Below are 12,894 nucleotides of genomic sequence, written 5' to 3'. Positions count from 1 at the left end.
CCAGGCTCCAGCACGCCAAGCGCGTGCTTGGGGCGGCATGCCGCAGGGGGCGCTCCGCTGGTCGGTGGGAGGGCTGCAGGCTGCTCCGGTGGACCTCCCACAGGCGTGCCTGTGGAGGGCCCGCTGGTCCCACGGCTCCGGTGGACCTCCCGCAGGCGTGCCTGCGGATGCTCCACCGGAGCCGCGGGACCAGAGGACCCTCCGCAGGCACGTTTGCAGGAGGTCCACCGGAGCCGCGGGACCGGCGACCGCCAGAGTGCCCCCCGCGGAGTGCTGCCGTGCTTGGGGCGGCGAAATTGCTAGAGCCGCCCCTGCCTATTAGAACCCAAAATTAATGGACTGTGATGCTCTGCTGTAAAAATTGGGTCTGAAAATTTACTGTAAAAATTAAGTTTAAGTTCATAAGATGTCACAATAACTTATAACAACACATTTTGAATGGAAAAGATGCAAGAGAGAGACAAAGACAAAATTAGTCCAAACTAAAGAGCCTGCTAATATAACTCAGACTATGTTAAGATCATGCTTGGTAAATAAGAAGAGAATGCAAATAAAAGTGTGTGTATGTGTGCTGTTTCCTTCTAAAACCTCTCCAGCTAAAAAGAAAGGGAGCAAGGGTGTTGTTAAAAGAAAGCCTTACTTAATACTTTACATTTCATATGCTTAACTGTTTCCCCTTCTTTTCTGTATCTTTAATAAAAGGTTAAAAGGATTTTTAATCATGTGTTTGCCATGGTAGTAAGTAGGCTGAGGTTTCTGTATACAAAACCCCAAAAATTGTTTAACATTGCTTAATGTTGGATAGAGACCGAGTTATGTTAAGATCCTTGGCCCATATATTCCATCTATATGCATACATTTTTTCACTCAGTGTGGTGCTTATAGGGTTAATACATACTTAGAAGCTGGCACCTTAGAAAACAAGCAATTGTTTTCAACGTAGAGTGTTTTAAAATTTTGGAACCACTTTTGCATTCATGATCTATTCTATTTGCAACAACCAAGGCGGTAAACAGTCACAGGTCTATGACCTAGTCTGTGACAGGCCTTGCCCACCTGTTTTAACTACTGACATGGCAATCATGACGTTTTACCTCACCGTGGGGATCTAACCTGCAGCACTAGCACAGGACTGTCTCACATGCACAGAACAACAAAAAATTGTTAACATGAAAAACAATATTGGAAAAAACTCATTGCAAAACTAGAAAAACAACAACAAATATTACTGTTGATCTTGTTAGCGATAAACATGCAAAGCAAACTACTAATGTTTTTGCTTTAAAAAGACAGAGCGTTAACAATTGTTTTAAAGTAACCAATTTTAATAAATGCTTAGTTTAGTTTTTTCTTTTATTTGAGGTTTGTTGTTTCTGTGATTGATAATAATTTTGACAGTTTACTGAAAAGTTATTTTTAAGAAAAAGCATAAGTGGTAAAAATGAAGTGTTTTACATTGTTGAATGTTTAGTTGCTAAAGCAGACTTTTACTGACATAAGAAGATCTTGGATAACTTTCTTGTTAACAAAATGCCAGCTTAATTCAGAGCTGCTACTGTATTAATTGTGAATTAAAACTCAAACCACAAGAACCAAGGCTTCTTGCAATGCCAAAGTTTTGTGATTTATGTGATTGTTTTGGTTTTGCAATTTTTCCCCCTGTTGTTTTTGCAGGGTTTTTTTGTTTGTTTTTTTGGTGGTGGTGGTGGTTGTTTTTCTGGTTTTGCAATGAGTTTTTTTCCAATGTTGTTTTTCATGTTAACAATTTTTGTTGTTGTTGTTCTGTGCATGTGAGACAGCCCTGTGCTAATGCTGCGGGTTAGATTCCCACAGTGGGTAAAATGCCACAGTTGCCAGGTTGTCCTTACAAATGTTGGTGATAAAACAGGTGGGCAAGGTCTGTGATAGACTATGTCATAGACCTGTGACTCTTTACTGCCTTGTTTGTTGCAAATGGATCATGAATGCAAAAGTGGTTCCAAAAGAACATCATCTTGTTGCTTCTTTTAAGCGTTAACACACTCTGAATGGCATCAGGGCTAAAGTTTTTTCTCCAGGTAAGCAAGCTTAACAACAAGTACATAAGATTTTCATGTGTAAATGTACAGCTTTTAACTGTGTAAGTGGCCAAAGAAGTAATAGGAGCTGGTTGGTTCTTAAACATCTTACAAACATAACAGCAGCAGTCTTTTTGTTTTACCTACAAATGAAGTGAGTTGTAAGTTCTTAAGATTTGTTAATATCTGAATGATTTAACTATACTTTTTGTAATAGTTGATTAAGATTTTTAAATCCCAACTTTGGAATAAAAAATTTGTAAACCTTAAAATATATCCAGGTACCTTTTTCTTTTATTTTTTTCCTTTATGCTTAAATGAAATAAAGATTTTCTTTTTGTAATTGTAATTTCTGATCCTAGGTGGCATTGGTTCATAAGAGAGAGGGATTATGTAATGAAAATTGACTTTACAAATTTACACTAATTGTGTTTAATTGGGAGAACTAAGTAAAAGTTCATAAGATGTCACAGTAACCTAAAATAACAAATGTTGATGGGGAAAGGTATGAAAGAAAGACAGACTGAATTAGTCCAAACAAAAAAGAACTATGTAACTATGTAACTTAAGGACCGTGAACCCAAACTGGTTTGTCAGAAAATAGGCCTAACTGGTGGACAAACTAATGAGGGGATGGGCTGCCTTGCCAACCATTTCCTTTGTGGGCCCTTAAAGAAAGAAACTTGGGGAGAAAAATTGGCTGCTGGGGAGAGCTTCACCATCACTCTACTGGGATCTTCTTCATCCCGATCCTAAAAAATGTCCTGATCAGACCAGGCCAAAGAGAGGTAGCCAGATGACATTGCCACCTCTACGGCTTCAACTGAATCCCAACCACCACCTGGGATGAAACAGGATTGGACTTTAACAACCACCTCAACAACAAGAGTTCCAGCCCATCTCAGCTATCGTCTCTTTTCCCCAGGACAGATATTACCATCTCTGACACCAATCAAACAAGATTTCCTTCTAAAAACTCTCATCAGCTAGAGGGGAGGGGAACAAGGAGTGTTGTTAAAATGAAAGCCTTACTTAATAGTTTACATTTCAAATGCTTTCACTGTTTTCCTTTCTACTCTTTATCTTTAATAAGAGGGTAGAAGGATTTTTAATGGTGTGTTTGTCATGGTATTAAGCAGGCTGAGATTTCTATATACCAAAGCCCAAACTTTATTTAATACTGCTTGGTGTTGGACAGTTGACTGGGTGATATTAACAACTTTGGCCCATATATTCCATTTAAATTAATACACCAGCTCTCTCACATTCCTTTCAGGGCTGGCCTTCAGCACAAGCAACATGGATTCCTGCGAGTAAGCTGCTTTTTGGAATGTGCAACGTATTGGCCCGCTGTCTTTCTGCCCCTGGGAGCAGAACCAGAGGCCATGAAATATTGTACACCATAACAGTGGTGTTTAGATGTGCTTGTAATTATTAGAACTGGGCGCACTGGCTGTTGGGAGTCTGAAAGGACAGGAAGGAGGGGGGAGGAGTTGAGGAGGCTGAGTGAGCGTTACAGAGGGTGCAGCAGCAGCTTGGTACAGACGTTTCCACTGTAAAAATAAAGTCCTGTTGAAGTTGTTAGTACCTTGCCTTCTTGATACAACACAGTGACACTCACTTCACACTAAATATTTCAAGCAGTGACTAAGTTGATTGAACAAACATGATCTCAGATAATAAGCTAGGAAGAACTATGCTCTCTGTATGTTCTTTCCTTTTGATGGATGGCTCCAAGAAACCATGCATGGTTTTCATAAGCTGAGATAATAAGCTGTCAGTTGAAGGAACTATAGAGTGAACCCATATACATAATTGATTCAGCCTGAAAATAATAAGTGTCATGCTGCAAAAATGATTTCTTCTCTTAAAAATAAAGTGAGAATGTGTTTGAAACTATTGTGTTTGGGCTCATGAGCAATTTCTAATAATCAGTATGGCAAATACAAATGATTAATTTGTATGATTCAGGAGTGATTTGAAAGTAGACATGCCAAATCCATGTTTTAATATTCCAGACTCTCAGAGCATACTTGTAAACAACTCAGATATTATTATTCAACTGAAGCTTAACTATGCAGCTGTAGCCAGTGCCTCAATAATTGAAATAGAGCCAACACTGTACTAGACTCTCTACTAAAAGGTAAGGGTTCACATCCTCAACAGGTGTTTAGGTGCCTAACTCCCATTTAAATCAGTGGGAGTTAGGTGCCTAAATACCTCTGAAGATCTGGGCCCAACTGCCTGCAAGAAGAACTTACACTCTAAACAAAAGTGTCTACATAATGCACGAACGGAGATGGGAAGAGATGAAGAGCAAAGTAATAGGGCAGTGAAGTTGACTCCATGGCTTGTTAGCTCCATGATTTCTATATTATTTTATTTTTAATATGTCATGCTTTGTAATGGAGCTTGTGTCTTATTTTTCAAACATGCCCACTGAGGGCTATATCATATTTAGGAAGGTCTTCAGTAAATTTAAATTCTTTACTACATTGGGAACACACTGTGGAGTACAGAGAAAAAGGGCTAGAGAGATGCTAATTATTTCTATGTAAGAAACTTGCTAAAAGCTACCAATACTAGGACATACCACCAAAACTGCTTGCTAGAAACCTCTGAAGATTCTCCAAAATATTACAGACCTGGGTGGGATTCACAAAAGTTTTAGGCTCCACTGCAATCCACACAACTTTCTTCTAACCCTGCAGGTGCCCAACTTACTTGGTGCCTCTGTTTTCAGGGTTTTCCCTAAGTACCTATGTTTCTGCCTCTGAGCATGCACACTGCTGCCTCCTTTACATAAGCCCCAGAGTGATTCATGAACCAGGGAAGACAAGGTTTTTGTCAACCTACATTGTATGTGTAACCCTTCTGCCCCTCTGAGTTGGCAGCAACAAGGGCCGGGTTCAATATCCAGGGGTTCCATTTCAATAACACAATGCAAAACCAGCTCGAGCCCCCACCCAGTGATCTGGGGCAAATACATACCACCCCCCCCGGGCGCCTCTAGGAGGCAATACTTCCCCTCTCGCAAGCACAGAGTCTGAGTGTAGCAAAATCCTTTTAATAAAGGAGGGAAACAATACAGCATCATGTTGGAGAAACACCACAAACAGGATTCATAAAGCAAACCATGAGCAAAAGACCCACCTCCAAGTAAGTTTTGGCAGTGTCCTTTTCCCCTTAGGGTTTTAAGTCCAATCACCCCAAAGTCCAACAACCCAAAAGTCTGTCCCTGGTCAGTGTCGCCCCAGAGTTCAAAAGTTTATCTGCAGAGTTTTATCCCCCCAGCCTGGGTGGAAATGGGGAGGGAGGGGTACACTGGGTGTTAAGGGGCACCTTACGTGATCCAAGGCCGACTGCCCTGTCTCTCCATGGAGTTCTGCTGCAGCCTTCACCACGAACAGCTCTGCTCCACCAGCCGCTCCGCTCCTCCAGCAGTCCCGTGAGCTGCTGCAGCCGTCCCCGCAAACTGCTGCAGCCGTCCCCGCAAACTGCTCCGCTCTGCTCCACTCGCTGTTCCGTGGGCTGCTCCAACTGTCCCACAAACTGCTCTGCTCTGCCAGCCACTCCACTCCACCAGCCATCCCATGAACTGCTCCAGCTGCTCACTGTTCTGTGGGCCACTCCAACTGTCCTGCAAACTGCTCCGCTCTGTCAGCCACTTAGTGATATATCTTCAGGCTCCCCCACTAGTTAACACAGCACTCAGTGATTTCAGCTCAGTAATTATAGCTCTTTTAGTGATTTCAGCTTGTAGTAGGGGAGCCCCAGTGCTGGTGCACCATTGGCCCAAAGTGAATTCAGCTCAGAAGCCTCTAGCTAGACTCCTAATAGAATCAAAATTAGCTCTGGTATTTAACAGTGGAGAGCAGCAGCAGCAGCAATTGGTGTTCCAGACCCTCAAAAGGGGCCCATACTATCAGGTACATATACCTGTCCCCAGCTTCTCTGAGTTCACTGGGTTTTGGAACCCATGTCCCTTGTCTAGCGAGTGCTACTTAGTTGATGGTGAGACCCTCTGTCATAAAATAGTTTCATAGTTCTTCAGTCACATAATCAGGGTAACAACATTTATTCCTCCTGCCCCAATAACAGAGAAATTGGGGATCCCACAACTGTCAAAGTGACCATTTTGGGCTGCTGTGGGCTCATGCTAGGCAGGGTGGGTGTGCCTATGCAAACAAGATCAGCCCCTGAAGTTCTTTTCCACACTCACCATAATTCACCACCAGATGTCAGGGTAGAGCTCATCTTGACTCTACTTACATCTGTGTGTGTGATCTGGTAGGCATGCTCAGAGGCCACCCACTGGACGAGGACCGATTCAAAATCTGACCAGTGGTATTGGCCATGGTGATGACTGTATGCCTTTTAGTCCAGTGGTTTGAGCATTCACTTGGGATGTCAGAGACCCAGGTTCATTTCCCCTTCTCTGCCAGGGATGGGGAGAGAAAGGATCTGAACAGGAGTCTGTCATCTCTAAGGAACCTACTCCATCCACTGAGCTATGGGATATTTCAATGTGGGTCCCTCTCAGTCGCTCCTGTGGAAATTTTTCCACTGTGTATAATGAAAGAGTTGTTGGAGCAGGGTCTCCAACCTCTCAGGTGGGTGCCCTAATCACTGGACTAGAAAGTCTGTCTCTCTTTCTTACCCAATGACTGATGTCTCTTCAACTTCACCCTGAGCACAACCTACTTATCAATTCTCAAGGGCTTCCTTAGTGTCCAGGCATCCTCCCCACTCAACCGCCGTATTAGCTTCCTCAGAGTCTCCATACCCACCGTACCGCACATTTTCCTTTCCAGCAGCTTCCCAACATGTACCTGATCCGAGCAGACAAACCAAATTCTGCAGGAGAGTTTTGAATTTGACTTTGATGGGTTTATTTTGTCAGCTGAAGACACATACACAGACACCCCAAAATGACTTCTATTCAAAAAACAAAATGTTATTAAGAATTACTGGTCTTTAAGGAATCTTTGATGACTTAAGAGTTTTAAATCTAGAAGCTAAATGTACTGCAGAGTTTTCTTTGATTCTATCAACAGCATCTTTTGGTCAGATTGAAGATTATTATGCAGGATATTGGAGTGTTGCCAAAATAGGGTTTAGTTATTGAAGTGGTGCCATTGCCCAGCTCTACCTAGGCCTAAATTAGCATATCCATTATAAACTCTGCTGTGCAGGAATTTATAGTTTGGCTATGAAAAGTCACTCTGGAATAAAAGCTGAGGTATATCATATTGAAAGATATGAGTCCAGAAGGGACATTGACAGGGCCGGCCCTAGACCAAATGGCGCCCCAGGTGAGAAGTGTCTTTGACACCCTCTCTCCATTTGTTAAACTTCTGAATACCTTCTTTATATTGCATTTGTAGCCCATTTCAAGACTTTGATGCATTATTTGCAGGCATGATTTATATCTGTCATATAAAACAATAAATTTGCATGCTAGGATCTGTAAATCTGTATTTATTCATGCCATATATAAGCAAATAAAAATATTTGTTTCCTCTAAGATTGTAGAAACTCTTTAATTTTAAGAATAACTGAAATGTACTACCATCAAGAAATTGAACTGTGCTCCAGCATTGGGTGGAGCAGTGTTAAATAGTGTTACAGTAGGTGACAGCCTGGGAATGTTAACCCTAGTCCTTTTCTCGCCTTTGCCCACACGAACTGAAGCAGAGCATCAAAGAGATCCAAAGACTGGCCAATGGCATTTTCAAGTGATGAACTAGCGAGCGACGTCAGTCTCTTGTTGGCCATCATCAATCAAAAGGTATTTTTGATGATCCTGAACTTTGAAAAGCTGTGCTCATCACTTGCGCCTGTGACTGGCAGCATGACCAGAATCCTCAAAGCTATCCACATATTAGGAAGAGTGTCCTTCAGCTCTGCTTCATAAATGAATTGGAGAACTTGGAGTGGAGAGTGCTTCCCATGTCACAAAATGACAGGTGTTGTCCAATTCGACATAGTGGTATTTATCACTGACATCAGAACATTCCCCATGTGTCAGCATCTGGTGAAGGTCTGTACAATTATTAAGAGTGTTTTCCTGTCTGCTGGCAGCTTACTAAGGTCATAAAAAAACCAGGTCTTTTTGTGGTGCTTCATTTATCCAAACCTTTCTTTGATGGACACTCGAGCAGTGTCAACAAGTGAGCAAAAAAGCTCCCTCTTGAATTTTTCTTCAGAGCTTTCTCTGCCCTCCTAACCAAATGGTCTCATTTTCTGATGAATACGAGTTTCCTTGATGACAGGCTCAACTCCTAAGTTTTCCACCATTTCTTTGGCAGCAGTGATGGCATACTCAAATCTGTGTTCTCTGTAGGCCACAAAGAAATCAAAGTCACCTCTCAAAGTAGTAGCAGTCACAATGTCCATCAACTGAGTTTGAGCAACAAAGAATCCTGTGGCACCTTATAGACTAACAGACTATAAGTTTACAAACTGAGTTTGTAATGCCTTGCTTACAATGTTTACTTGGAGCAGGATATCATGCCAAACCATAACTGAGACCAGAAATTTGAAGTCAGTGATCTGGTTTGCCAGGCTTTGTGCATCATGTCAGATTCAGCACCCCAAACCCAGTGCCCCCTCAAGCCTGGAAACCCAGGTGCTCACCTGGGTTGCCTGCCCCTAACTCCAGCCCTGGACACACACCCTGCCACACATGGTACTGATAACTATGGTGAAATCCTGCCAAAACTCCCATTGGCTTCAATGGGGCTAGGATTTCACCCCCTATGATAACTAGAATTTATTACATGGTTGTGGAATTTATCATGCACCTTTGATCTCTTCACCTACAACCAACCTACTAGTCCATTTCAGCTTTACAGTTTAAATTGTGATGTACTAGGGAGTAAAAGTTTGACTGGCAGTCCTTTGTAATGATCTGTTTAATTTGCTTGTAGCTTTAATACTTGTGAATAAAACAGCCATCCCAGACTCAAGGACTTTTGGTACGCTGGCTTCCTTTACTTCAATAAGGGTGGTGCTAACCCAACAGATACTCATAATAGTACCCAAGGATCTAGTATGTCCTATTATTCAGTACTTCTATACCATCATTCATCTGAGTTCAAAGCATTGTACAGATCTACGTTAATTAAAGCTCAGTTGCTTTGTGAAGTAGAGATGGATTACGCCCCTTTTACAGCTGGAGGCAAAATAAGAAAAAAGATTGTGGCCAAATTTTTCAGAAGTGTCCTCTAAATTTGGGTGAGGAATGTTGTCTAGTAGTGAGGAGTCCCAATTCCCAGTCCATGCTCTGAGTTAGAGTCCTGCCTTTGCCACTGTCTTGCTTTGGAACTTAGTCACGTATGCCCTAGGGTCTGATTGTCATGTGAATTGACCTCCTACAGCTCCCACTAACTTACAAAATCAGGCAGGAAGTGACTCAAGCTCAGCACTCAAGATCAGTTGGGAGTAAGGGTTTTCAACCTCGAGGGAGAGGGTGGAGAAACTGACGAAGAAAAAACAGAAGTATCTGATCGTTTTGATTCCAAAGAGCCCTGTGAATCAGCACAGAAACAAATGCTGTGGTTGTCACACAGGCTTTAGAAATGCTTCAAAGTTTAGGTTCAGCTCTAAAACCCATTAAAGTCAAGGGCAAGACTCCCTTTTCCAGCTGGAGTCATTCTATAGTCAAATGTATTAAAGAAGTATTGGTTCTCTGAAGTATATTCAGCTAGAGGTAGGGATAAAATGCTATATTCTGGATGTTTCCTGGAGGCTGTTTGTAACTTATCTTTCCAGTCAATATTCCAGATGCTGAAGGTAACGGAGCAGTTTCTGCATGACTGAAAGAGTGCAGTCTAATTGTGCTTTAACTGTTACTTCCTGCTAAACCATTATTGGCTAAGGAATTAAATGGGACTCTATTGTGACATACCTAAAGTCTGAAACAAGAGCTAATCTTACATTAAAAAAAGCACAGGAAATATTCTCAAGACTATATGACCCTAGTGGTTTGGAGACTTTTTTTAATGGAAAGCGAATGTCAGAAGATCAGATTACATGCTTCCTATCTGAATGTTTTCACTGTCAGCTGCAGTTCAAGCTTTACAAATAGCATGTGGTGCTTCCAGAGCAGTAAGCATATTAGTAATTCCTAGCACTGGTGGTCTGAACTCAGGAAGAATTTCATAACAGTCTGAAGGCCACAAGCTTCTCTGGCCGAATGTCAATTTAATAGAAAGTGAACCACAAGCATTGCTAAATCACTGGAGGATAATAAGCCAAGCAAATTTGTTGTATAAGTCCTTTTAATGTAGAGCCTTAGGGTTACAATAAGGTGAATGTGTATCTAATTTTATAAATAATTACAGCCAGGTATTGACATTAAAGATGAGAGACAGCTAGTTAATCTGTGCGTGTTATTTTGAACATGTGCCAAACACTTACTTCACACCAATGAGGGAATGCTACAAACGGTGTATTCAATATGCATGAAATAACAGCTGGCACAAAGCAATAGTGGGGAGGGGGGGAGAGAACAAAGCTGTTCCTTGCCTGTCAATTTGCTGAAATTTAGTGCTCAAAAATAACCCCTGAGGCGCTATACTGGCTTCCACTTGGACAAGCCCCCCTCCAGTCTGCATGGAAGGAGAGGTGGAAAGAGGTTTCAAGAATAGCAGCAGCTTCCCAGAATCTCCGACTCAAAGGGAGCACCCTAATGGGTAGCCCAGGAACAGGGTAAGGTCAAAACAGTTGGGTGATGTACTTTTTCAGTCCATCCCTTCAGCAGCTTCAGTGGGTGTGGCTCTTATGGCTGAATATGAAAGCTGCTTCCCTACCCCTCTCGTGTGGAAGTTGTTGTTGGTGATGTAGCCTGCCCTGGCAGGGAGAATCTCCTCTGGGGCTCAGGAAGGTGTAATTTACTCCCCCCTGCACCAGAACTGGTAGCTCTACCCCACAGACCAAGTGGGATAGCTATAGCTATAAGAACTTCCTGTATCTCTACAGACAATAATTGCTTATACAAACAGCACTATCCCCTTGGCCTTTTGCCTAAGATCAGAGGCACCCAAACTTAGTGGACATTTAAAAAAATTGTGTCTAAGTGACTTACACATAGTTAAAAAGCAAATCATTGGCTAAGCCAGGAATTGGACCCAAGACTCTTAAATCCCAGTCCTGCTCTACTAGACGGCATTTTAGTAAAAGTGCTCTCCAATAATGGACCCAGTTCTGCAGCTTTTGAAGTTAATAGAAGTTTTGCTTTTGACTTCAACTGGAGCAGTATCAGAGCTACTGGCTCTACAGAGCTAATGGCTGGGCAGCAGTTCTGCAGAAAAGGACCTAGGGGTTACAGTGGACGAAAAGCTGAATATGAGTCAACAGTGTGCCCTTGTTGCCAAGAAGGCTAATGGCATTTTGGGTTGTATAAGTAGGGGCATTTCCAGCAGATCAAGGGATGTGATCATTCCCCTCTACTCAGCACTGGTGAGGCCTCATTTGGAGTACTGTGTCCAGTTTTGGGCCCCACACTACAAGAAGGATGTGGATAAATTGGAGAGAGTCCAGCGGAGGGCAACAAAAATGATTAGGGGGCTGGAACACATGACTTATGAGGAGAGGCTGAGGGAACTGGGATTGTTTAGTCTGCAGAAGAGAAGAATGAGGGGGGATTTGATAGCTGCTTTCAACTACCTGAAAGGGGGTTCCAAAGAGGATGGATCTAGACTGTTCTCAGTGGTAGAAGATGACAGAACAAGGAGTAATGGTCTCAAGTTGCAGAGGGGGAGGTTTAGGCTGGATATTAGGAAAAACTTTTTCACTAGTAGAGTGGTGAAGAACTGGAATGGGTTACCTAGGGAGGTAGTGGAATCTCCTTCCTTAGAGGTTTTTAAGGTCAGGCTTGACAAAGCCCTGGCTGGGATGATTTAGTTGGGTTTGGTCCTGCTTTGAGCAGGGGGTTGGACTAGATGACCTCCTGAGGTCCCTTCCAACCCTGAGATTCTATGATACTGTTTTCCAACACACAGTCATGTGTCAGCAGGGTAAACAGTTACTTCATTGCAACTATATACCATCTTCCTTACACATTTACAAACGGACATTGTAATATTGCAACAGAGATTACACACTGCTGGCTCTATGAAGCTCTTATTTGCTGATGTCAGAAACAGATCCATGTGACTCTGAAAGATCAGAATAACGTAAGCAAGATCTAGAAGATTAGGTGGAGATCACAAAGGTACAGGGGAGTAGGGAATTACAGAGGAAGACATGATACACACACTCTTCTATAAACATTTCCATTTAAAACCAGCAATTTTAGAGCTCAACCAAACATAGGACAAGAGAGGTTAGAGTCAGAAAAGACTTACAAGGCCATCAAGTCCTGCAAGCACAGGATGTGGTCTTCAAATAGAAGTCTCATAAGGGAAGTAGTAGTTCAAGCAGAGGCTTTGTTTCAGCAAGCTGCGGTTTAAGGACAGAGTGATGCATTCTCATGGGAGAAACATATTGTATCATGCCTCAATATTCACTCCAAGTAATTAATGTCATCCAAAAAGGTTTAATTGATCTTTGTACCAGATACAACCGAGTAAAGCTTTATTTTTGGCTATTCATGATTTTTTTAATTAGATTTTTCAATAGTTTTCTAAAGTTAAATGCATGTATTATATGAGATAGAAACTCATGTTCGTGCAGGGAGAGATGGCTTCCAATTAATAGGCTGGATGTGGCCAAAAAATTCCACATGACAAAACACCTGGTCATCTGCACTGATTCCTGCTGCCTTTGGGGCACTACACACACATTACGGGAGGAGTTATATGCAATTGTCCCTCAGAGCCTGTGCAGCACA

Source organism: Mauremys mutica, chromosome 3 (assembly GCF_020497125.1).
Source record: "Mauremys mutica isolate MM-2020 ecotype Southern chromosome 3, ASM2049712v1, whole genome shotgun sequence".
Classification (NCBI taxonomy): domain Eukaryota; kingdom Metazoa; phylum Chordata; order Testudines; family Geoemydidae; genus Mauremys; species Mauremys mutica.
The sequence above is the reverse complement of the archived record's forward strand: the minus strand, read 5'-3'. Positions refer to the sequence as shown.